This window comes from Chrysemys picta, chromosome 5, assembly GCF_011386835.1.
Source record: "Chrysemys picta bellii isolate R12L10 chromosome 5, ASM1138683v2, whole genome shotgun sequence".
Lineage (NCBI taxonomy): Eukaryota > Metazoa > Chordata > Testudines > Emydidae > Chrysemys > Chrysemys picta.
Window position 1 is genome coordinate 97,972,730 of NC_088795.1, and position 11,391 is coordinate 97,984,120.

Genomic DNA, 11,391 nt, shown 5'->3' on the forward strand with positions numbered 1-11,391 from the left:
AGATACCCAACTATGAATATAGGTCACTAATGTTAAACTACAAAGATTAAAAATGTTGGTCTCATGTATAGGCCATAACATAGATCAGCACAAAAATGATGCCTAACATTGTTGGCAAGTATGTAGTTCTACTGGCTCCAAGAATTATTTGGGAGAGTAAAGATTGCAGGATTAGGACCAGTCTCTTTCTGAAACTACAGATTTCAAACAGTTTAGATGAAATATGTATGATAATTGCTCTTATGACTAATCACGTGTGTGTGACTATAGGACACAAAAACACAGGACCAGATTGCACAACAGCTCTCATTGCTTCCAGGCACATAGGGGATATGCACCAGCTCCAATATCCTTAGGAAGGTGTAGCATATTCTATGTTCGTTGGCCGGCCGGCTCTGCTGGCCACTGAAGAGTGGAAGGTGCTAGGGATTACGTGTCTCTGCATGGCGGCCCTATGGGAGGAAAGCTCCTCACACCCTCATCTCTTTTTGTGTATCCACATAGGCACAATTTAACTCACCAGTGTACACAGTGTACTTAACCAGCATGTATTGCATAATTCCCGGTAAAAACAATTGCCTTTCAGTGGAGGTCACTCACAGACGCTGTTCTGAAGGAGTTAAGTAGAATAAAGGATATTTTAAATTTGTATCAGGATCTTTAGCTTTGGATGAAGATTATTATAAAATTTGAAAAGGCTATTACCTATGATTTATCCATCAGTGATGAAAATGCTGCACATACAATTAAGTGTAATGCAGTCATTATTTTAAATACTCCCCATTTTCTAAGAAGCACCAGAAATTTGCATGTTGGCACCAAGCATTAGGTTTAGCATTTGGATCTCCATTTGGAATGGGGAGAGCAGAGAAATTGCATCACTTTTCCTGTACTGTCTGGAATTTTTTTCCTGTTTGGGCATGTAACTCTCATTAATTAGATTAATGGGAGCTGAGTGTATGCACAAGACAATAGGCCCCCTTAGTCAATCCATGCCTCCTTTAGGGAATGTGTCATTACAAGTGGGGAGGACATGTAGATCTGTTTTGATTTGAAATGAAAGAATTCCAACAGAGCAACAGCTTCATATGAAGACTACAAGGAGCCCTTGTAATGGAAAATCATTTCAGATATCAGTGATCTACAGTGGAAGTCTGAGGGTAAAGTCTGATCCCATGGCTGCTGAATCAATAATACACTTACAGTAAAGAAAGCTCACCTATAATCCAGGGTATTTTAGTAAAAGTTTAAAAAAATATCATGTAAAATCATTTCTGTATGCACTCACAAGTAGGTAGATCAAATTCAGGCCTCCCTCTGTGCAAATATGTACGCAGCAGAAGAGCTGGCCTAGCAGGGCACAGCTCATGACCTGCCATAGGCTCCCTCAAAACCCACAGGGTGAAATCCTGGTTCCATTGAAGTTAATGCAAAAACTCCATTGACTTAGAGGGGGCCAGGATTTTCCCTATGGAGTTCACAGTGCAATTTTTTTCAATCCATCTGCATAGAGGGCATTCTGGGGTTGGGCTTGGAGTCCAAGAATCAATGTGCCTAAACACACACACATTCCCTGAGCTGGCTACCCTAGGTCTCATGCAGATTACTACTGCCCATAGTAAGAATAATTTGCACAGAAGATTCTATTTGGGCCATGGCTGGTTCAAAATACAAGTCGCTTTTGCACTCTTAAAACATGCCTGACTACACCAGAAAAATCAAATAGGGCCTGACTTTTGCTTTCTGTGTATCTAAAGGCTCTCAATAAAGTTTACTGGAAATCTGTCATTTCAGACTTAGGCTGGGCTGCATCTATTACAAAATAGAAGATCAACTCAGTGTTGTCTGAATTTGAACAGGAACCTATTAAATCTGTTACTCCTTTCAATCCACATCAAGTAAATATTATATAGATTATCGGGTGGAGGGAAGCGAAAAATCAGCCCGATTGGCTTCCTGATCAAGGTTATCCTGTTCTCATTATGCAGCAGCATATCTGGAAAGGTCCAGTTGTACCCTGAGAATTCCTAATACATTAATAAGACTTACACCTCCTATAATTGCATTTGTCTGATTAACTTTCGCCCAGCTGGTCTTAGCTGCATAAAAAGGCATTTTATAAGCCTGTTATATAGAAGTAAATTCTGAACATCTTTGCCATATAACTTGCCAACTTATTCTTGACCTGAACAGCTCACTTTCTGGCAGCTTTTAGAATTTAAAATATCCATCACAAATGTTAACCCCCAGAGCATGAGACTTCCAGATGTAGAGTTTATGACCATCTGCTGTGAACAGTTACTATATATTACTTAAGTTATTGATAGTCTACAATAGATGACTGTCCCCATGTACTTCTAACAGATATTTGGCACTTACAAGCTTATAAAAAATTACAAAGCTACATCTTTTGATTTCTAAAGGCCCTGGTTTTAGACCTCTGGTCTAGGTGCTTTGTTCCTGCAGCTGAATGGTGGTTTCCAGAGCACAGCAATGTCAGTGTTTACTCTTAGAGGAAAGGGGAAACAATCCGTACATTCCCCACTAGTTTAAAATGCAGAAACCTCTTTGTTCAGCAGCAAACAAGACTGCAGGAGACCAATTCTTCTCCCACCATTAGGTGTCACTACAGTAAATGGAAATTATAGACAAATGGTTTTAAAAGAGAAACCATTACCAACGAAGATTATTCTATGAGGAAAAAAAGTATAGACAATTGTAAAGAAAATGATGACCGCTGTAGATAGTTTTGAAACAGCGCAGTATCCATACTTCACTGCAAACTCTTGGGTATTTGTTTTCCCAAACAAAAGCAGACATTTTTATTTCTCAGGATGAGTTATATCAAAACAAAAGTACTCTAAACATTTCCAGAAATTATTTAAGCATTTTGTTGTGGATGTAAAATTGAATTAGATTCCATAATGGGTAGAAAGTGTCTTCCTAATGATTTCACTATAGTCTAATATTTTACATCAGAATTTGAAATGTTTAAAAAATATTGCTCAGTAATTAAGAAATGTGTTCTGTGTACATGAGTTTGTAGATATGGACAAAAGGATCAGATAGATCATTCAAGATTTTCAGTTGGTCCAACTCCATCTCTAAAACAGCATTTCTTTTTACATGTATATAAAAAGATAGATTTAATGGTTCTAATGAAGTACAGCAACATATCCATCTGTAAAATTAATCTGGTTTGTTATTAAGACTTTCAAAGTACCACTACCATAATCACCTTTACAATTAATTATGTGTGTAAAAATCTTTTAGACAACATTTTGTTATTCTTGCAGTGATACAACACAGTATGACTCCACAGGGTTCTGAGTCGACACTCAAAACATCTGGGGCCTGATTCTCTCCAATAGACACCCACAGATGCTCCTTTGCAATCTCTGAGTAACTCCCACTGACTTCAATAAGAATTACTTGTATCCTACAGGATAAGAATTGGGTTCCCATTCACTTCAGCAGAAGTTTTGGGTTCTTGGAGAATGGAGGATCAGGTTCTCCAATTCTGTAGAATTGGATTGCTCCTCCAAGTACCATCAACCAATTGACAAATACAACAATTATAACACTGAGCCAAACACAGATTAGATAAACGGTATTCACAGAATTCTCTCTCAGTACAGCAAGGTTATCCATTCACAACCAAATGAAATGAAGTTAATGTATGTTAAACACTTTATGTCCATGTGTTTATTGACTTAAATAGTCTGTAGCTTCATTTATCTTTATACAAAAAACAAAAAAGCTAACCACCAACTAAAAAAAACCCCTATATTGGAGTGATAATGTTATGAGCCAAATTCTTTGTTGGTGAATGTTATTGGCACTGATGCCAACCAGACTTCACAAGTTTACACTGGTAGTTAACATGACTTTTAAAAAAAAATGACATTCATTTTGCACTCAGTGATTTCATTTGTTTAATTTCACTAAGCTTAAGTATAATTCAGAATAGTGATTTCTTTTTTAAAATGTATATACTTAAATCATATGTTAACAACAGAAGCTATAACAGTATGAAGTGGAAAAAACTGCTAGATCATCCTGTCTATTTGCTTACCACCAGAATAGTCTGGTTCCTAATAATTTATAATCTGAAAAACATCATGAAGCCCACCTCACAAAAGGTCTCTCTGTATTGCCTCATTCAAACAATATAATGATTTTTTTGTTTTGTTTTGTGAAGTGTGAAGGGGAAAAAAATTGTCTGCATTTTAGGATTTTTTTTTTGCACCTACAATCAAATTTATCTTTACATTAAATAATTCACTTACTCTCCTTTTGTAATGGGTTGTATTTTGGGAGATGAAGACAAACTGCTTAGACCTTGAAAAACACATGGGCTACTCAGATAGATGGCATCTGGGAGAACTCAGAACTCCCTCAACATTCTATAGGGAAAAACAGAGCCAGGTGCATTTCTTGCTAAATCAAATTAGCTGGAAGATGCCACATCCAATTGTAGTAAATTGATGTGAGAGTTTGTGATGTCTATAGCAGATCTTACAACAAAGGTCAACGTGTGGAGACATAGACAGCAGGCTGGTACACAGCAACTTGTAGTGAAATGCTATAACAAGATGTAAAATGAAATCAAGTTTTTTAAAATTGCAGGAGAATACAGTTTCAAGTATGTATTTTAATTACAGTTACAACCCAAACATTTACATTTTTAAAAGATGTTAATATAAAAATCATGCTTAACTGAAAAATTTGCATTTAGTGGTTAGAAGATATTGTTTAGCTTAAAAATAAGCATAGATTTACTCTAATCAAGCTTCAAATTTGAGGAAATCTTAGATCATATTGACAGAACCTTGGATTTAAAAAAAATTAGTTATTTACTACATAAACTTAGGAAAAAACCACTGATGTGTCAAATTTACACATCATGACAGTAGTTTTTAAATATCTCCTTTGACATTAACAAGTTTATGCCATGTTTTATGACACTTAATTAGCCTTAATTTTATTTAATTAACTTCATAATGTATCTAAAGCAATCCAAATGTTTTCTTAAATAAATAATAGGGAAGTAGCAGTTAGAAATGCTACATCCAAAAACAAAACAAACAAAAACCCCTCAATGAAAAGAATTTTAAGGTTACAAAGTCAAACACTCAAAAGTTCGGAAATACCAGAATTAAGGTTGCTTGTGCAACCTTAATTCGGCCCTCTTTGTGCATATATATTATGATACAATCTTTAATTACATGATCACAATTATTTTTTCACAGGATCCCTGCCTCCTTCAGTGAATGAGATCATCGTTATTCAATATTTCTTTTTAATCTTCACTTCCAGTGTGTAGCCTCAAGCCTTATTTACCACATACTATCCAAACCTGCACTGGGTGTTTCTGTAGTGCTTTCACCATAGTATCTGAATGCTTCACTAAAATTAATGAATTTCTCTTCACAAAACCCTCTGTGGGAAGGGGTGGTATTATCCCCTTTTATAGCTGGGGAACTGAGATACAAATTGATTAAGGTCAAAATTATCAAGTGTCCACTAATTTTGAGTGTCCTACTTGTGACAGCTCAGACCTGATTTTTCAGAATAGTTAGCATTTTTATAACAATTTCCATATTTACAGCACAGCTCCAATAGACTTTAGTTGTAGTTGTGAGCACTCAGCACTTCTGCAGATCTGTCCCCAGATGTTTCACAGTACCTAGAAAACAAGGAACACACACACAGTGGTCAACAATTTGGATTTTTAGATCTACAGCAGTGGTTTTCCACCTATTTTCATTTGCAGACCCCTACATTTTTTCAAATGGAGGTGCAGACCCCTTTGGAAATCTCCAGGGGTCCACAGACCACAGGTTGAAAACCATTGATCTACAGCATAGACCTCTAACACATGAGCTAATGGAGCAATGGGTAGCGGTAAGAGACTTATCTTCTACGTGGACCAGCCACTAGCATGAGAAACACTCTTTGCCAGTGGTATCATAGCTATTTGCTGATAACAAAGGAATATAGAGGCTCAGGGCTCTCCTAGGTGCAATTCCAGGTTTTGAAGGGTAGTATTCTCTAGGGTTTATAGACTGTTCTGACCCTGTGCCCCCTGCCTGTCTCTGTCCGGTTCTACATCATTCACATGGCCCCAGCCCATATCTCCCTCTCCTCCTTTCTGTCCCCACCCCAATTTCTGACCATATCCCCCTCTCCTCCTATTCATCTGCTCTCCCCTAGTCCTCGGGCTCCTGACCTCATCATTCTCTGCCTACCACCCTGTTGGCCCCTTCCCACTCTGCATATATCCATCCTCATGCCCTGGCTCTTACCACCCTCCTCTTCTGTTTCCCCCTCTCTGGCTCTCATAACCCCCTCAACCTCCCTCCCTACAGTCTTCAGGCCTCTGCATTTACATAAGATTCTTCCTCCTTCTGCTCCTGGGTGCCACCAAGGAGCACTGAGAGCACAAAAGAGACAGTCTTCCCTGCCCTCAGTTCTAATGCCCTGCACCAAAACAGCCCCAGCATGCAGGAGGAGTAATTTCAGGAAAAGACTTACACAGAACCACCAGTCGTTGGATTGAACAGGCTCAGTCGCTCTGTGGGATGGCACAAGCACAGTGATTGGCGTGTAAGAGCGGTGTGTAGCTGAAGTATGCTCAGTGTAGACAGAACATTTGGAAAATTTAGCTGTCAAATTCTAACAAGTCTCTACAGAGCACTTGCAAACTGGGATTTTTTTTTTTTGGAGGTTAATAGTTTGAACAAATTTGGGCATATTTTCATGATAATGGCAAAAGGTAAATCCTGAGCATCAGGGAAACTCCTGCTAAATATCAAGCCCTTGCTACAAAGCATGAAGTTGCTTGAGCTTCTCAGTGAAACAGATGGAAGAATTTTTGTTGACATAGGCAAAACAATATATTTTTCTCTAACCTTGTTCTCAGACAACTGCTGAATTATTTTAGCTGAAACTTTCCCAAAAAATTCAACCTGAGGCAGATACCAGCTTAGAAAATTTCATCTCGAACAATTAATGTTTAGCAGAGTTGTTAGCAACTGGAAACAAGGTTTTATCATGGAAAGCGACGGATAACCTCAGCTGTCAGTGGCACTACCATTTACTAAACGAAGCTAGGGTCCTTTGGAAAAAATAGTATGTGATCAAATAATTATCATATGCACAGGGGGCAAGTTAAGGTTGCACAGACAACCTTAATACTGGCATAGCCTAACTTTTGAGTGCTTGATTTTTGCAAGCTCAATGTTCTTCTAGCATACTTTCTTTTATGTTACATAAAATATACACACAATTGCATTCATGCACATATATTATGAAAGGTACATTTACACACACACCACACATCTATATGCTTGATTAAAATATTGAATACTAAAGAAACACTTACAGACCAAAATTCAACACAAAACATTTATGTAACTTCTGAGCTTGTGCAAATTCTCTCAGGCCATGGATACTGGCAGGCAGCCCTATTCAAGGAAGAGGTCAGAATGGCATGGAATGGAAGGTGAAAGAATCCCCTGCACAGAGGCTGCAAGAAGAGCCATATCAGAGGAGGCAGGAACATACAAATGGGCTCACCACTGTGCTCCATCACGTCTTATTCTAAAGACATTGGCATGTTTATCTCATATATGGCAAGGTACCAAGCTTATCGCCCTTACTCACCTGAAGAGTGCTAACTCATGTCAGTAGTCCCACTGACTTCAATGGTACCGTGAATCTCCCTTTTCCTGAAAAATGCAAGACAAAGAGAAATCAATTCAAATAAAGCCACAAATGCTAGATGTATTTGGTATCCAATAAATACTATGTAAGCTACAATGAGCCTTAAAATGAAATTACTCTTTATACTATTATCACAGTTGAACTTAATGGAAAAAGAGATGATAGAGCTACAGTGGCAGCTGCTCCCATTAGCACAGAAATTTGGTAGACAGACTTTCAGATTGGAAGGACACAATTTACTTACAGTGTCTGAATATTCAATCAGGTTAATATGTCTCAGTCAACTTGCTACTGTATACTGAGAGTTCAAATGTATTTTTAACTTTTTAGGCTGATTTTTAAAATAAAGCAAGTGCGGGGTTTTCTTTTTTTTTTAATTTTGTTTCTCAGAAAGCTTTTTTTTTTTTTTAATTCCTCCAGTTTTTCATTGAACAAATTGAGAGGAAGAAAAGAAAAGCAACAAAAAATGTCCATGAAGTTTCCTTTCCAAAAAAGGCCATTTTCATCCCAATTGTTTTCAAATGAACTATTTCAGCAAGCTCAAGTTCTTAATTACAGGAGTACAGAAAAGATAAACTGCTATTATTTCATGCTTATAACTTTCAAATTAGAGCTCTGTGTGCCTATGAGAAACTCAGGTTTGAGTCCTGATCCCAGTAACAGTTGGCTCCTGAACCAGACAAGACAGAGTACTGTGGAAACAAGCTCAGCCTTCGAGGAAGAGCAAATGACTTGTCTTCTCAACATTGACGTCTCTGGCAGTCTAAAGAGCCACACTGACAAGCTCTGAAGTGAGTTGCATCCAGTCTTGTTTGGGGAAGGATGGTAGTTGCAGTGTGACCCTTAGGCCATGTCTACATTATAAAAGGTTTGCTATTATAGCTATACTGTTAGAACTATACCAACTAGCCCTTCTGGTGTAGATACTATTGCCAGTATAGCTTAGCCCAATTAAAGTCAAATAATCTATACTGGTAAAAACACTTTCACACGGGCATAACTTCATCTACACTAGGCTTTTGCTGGTTTAGAAATATCGCAGAAAAATCATACCCCAGTCAACATGATTATACAGGTAAAAATGTCTAGCGTAGACCTGGCTTAAGAGGACAGGGTGTGTTGTGGTAATTGGCTGCACAGGTCGCCAGAGTTAGTACTAAACAAATCAGAGTATGGACAAGAACAAATCATGCCAAACCAACCTAATTTCCTTCTTTGATGGGAGTTACTGCTCTTGTGGAGAGAGGGGAAGCAGTAGACACAATATATCTTGATTTTAATAAGGCTTTTGAAACAGTTCCACATGACATTCTCATAAGCAAGCTAGGGAAGTGTGGTCTAGATGAAATTACTGATGCACAACGCGAAGAATAATTATCAATGGGTCGCTGTCAGACTGAGATGACATATCTAGTGGAGTCCCACAGTGCACTGTCCTGGGTCTGATACAATTCAATATTTTCATTAATGACTTGGAGAAAGGAATTAACAGTATGCTTATAAAATTTTGGAGGACAGGATTAGAATTCAAAATGACCTTGACAAGTTGGAGAACTGGTCTGAAATCAACAAGATGCAATTCAATAAAGACAAGTGCAAAATGCTACATTTAGAAAGAACAATCAAATGCGCAAATACAAGTGGGGAATAATTGGCTAGGTGGTAGTACTCAAGGCTCTGGGGCTTATAGTGGATCACAAATGGAATAAGAGTGATCAATGTGATGCAGTATATTTGGTCCTGCCTCAGCATGGTGGGATTGACAAGATGGCCAGCGCAATGATTCCATGAAACAGATACAGTATGATCTCTATCTACTGCTGTAAATTGGCCCTCGGTGTACATTTATAAGCCAGTTTCACCTTACTACTTTTAGATGTTCTCAGCTTCCACTGAAAGTGAAAAGGTGAGGGAGAACGAGAGACAAAAAATGATGTGAGGATTTTCAACTCTCTGTAGGGAATCAGAGTAATCTGGGAACAGGGAAGAGTGGCCAGAAAGGTATTTTGAAAAAACAAAAATTACTCTTGGGCTGATGCAAGGATTGTTTCCCTCTAAACAAACAGAGGCCCCCAAACCTGCTTGCATCCTTCCAAAGGGAGTAGAGGGTTAGTTGCAAATTTGAGCCTCATCAGAGACTCTGCAGCTCCACACTGGCTGATCAGTTCAGCTGCGTCTTCATCTGCCAGCATATATCCAAAAAGGAAAAGAAAGTTAAAATACATAAAATAGAAAACAAAAATGTTTATATCACTATTACATCTTCCCTTTATTAGACCCACAAGTTAAATGAAGCTGTTCATATTGTTAATAGACACTAAATGTTGCTTTTCTGAGGGCTAAATTCAGATCTGATGTAAGTGGATTGAACTCCCTTTGGAACATCACTTTTTACCTGTGTTCAGAGATCATCCATACCAGAAGAGGATTAAGGCCCCAGACCTGTTCCCCCACTGCAGTCAATGAGGAAACTTCCACTGGCCATAGTGATGCAGGATCAGGCTTTTAATCAGCATAGAAAAAATGTTACAAGTTATTGAAGGAGTTCTAAATTTTGCAGCAGCTCTAATTTCTGTGGTACCATATACTTGATGCATTTTCTTAAAATCTGATCAGTTCCTCCCTAAAATTCAGATACATTTAGTGAACTGCTCTGTTGAAATGGAACATATTTGTTTTTTGACAATGAATAAGAACTGTGCACTTCCAAGCAATTTAAAAATAACTTGGAGGATGATCTGTTTGATTAGTTTCAATGCAAAGATGATAGCATGGAGGATTGTTTTTCTGTTATAGTAGATTGTTTATGTGAAAACTGTTTTCCTTTTAACAAGTAAATCTTCCTAGACACAATTGCATTAGATTTCTGGAATTTCATAATGGGGTTATCAATGAACACACACAGAGTTTCAAGATCGGGCTCAAGTTTAACCAAGCTCATGGTTTTGCATACCATAGGAACTCAAAGAATGTCTTAATGAAAATTCTCTTTCTCTTCCATGTCCATTTCATACTTGCTGAGACAAAGAAATAAAATGTTACCTTGGATTATGGTTATTGTTGGATTTTTGTTATTGTTTTGATTTGTTTTGCTTTTTAACAGCTTTTAGTTTATATAAAAGAGTGACAAATTAAAAAATGGCAACATAGAGTATAATTATTTGTACTGCAATGGCACCTAGATTAGGATCCCAATGTATACCGACGCATATTTGAAGCCAGTCCTTGCCCCAAAGAGCTTACAATAGATAAGACAGAGGCCAGCTCTACACTACAAACTTTTGCCTGCACAGCTGTGTTGGTCAGACGTGTGATGAAATGCAATTTGTAACGGACGTAGCTGTGCCAGCAAAAGCCCCTGGCGTACATTATATTAATTATATTAGCAAAACTGCTAGGGTTGCCAACCCTCTCAGATTGGCCAGGAGTCTCCCAGAATTGGCCTCAATCTCCCAGTTGCTATAGAAAGTAATCTGGGAGATTTTAATAGGCCAAAAGTCCAGTTGGAGGTGCAGCAGGGCTAGAGGCAGGCTCCCTATCTAGCTCCGCACAGCTCCCAGAAGCGGCCGGCATGTCCCTGCGGCCCCTAGGCACTGGGGCAATCAGGGAGGCTCCGCACACTGTCCCCACCCCAAATGCCGGCTCTGCAGCTCGCATTGGCCA

The 11,391-nt window shown here is 38.3% G+C and overlaps 1 long non-coding RNA gene across 1 annotated transcript; it reads right to left on the minus strand.

The window, feature by feature from the left end:
• Positions 1 to 4,639: 4,639 nt before the first annotated feature.
• Positions 4,640 to 7,735, minus strand: LOC122172323 (uncharacterized). The gene is made up of 3 exons (XR_006172522.2): positions 7,669 to 7,735; positions 6,538 to 6,577; positions 4,640 to 5,689 (listed from the first exon to the last, which is right to left on the minus strand). It is a non-coding gene; the product is annotated as an uncharacterized LOC122172323 (long non-coding RNA).
• Positions 7,736 to 11,391: the final 3,656 nt, after the last annotated feature.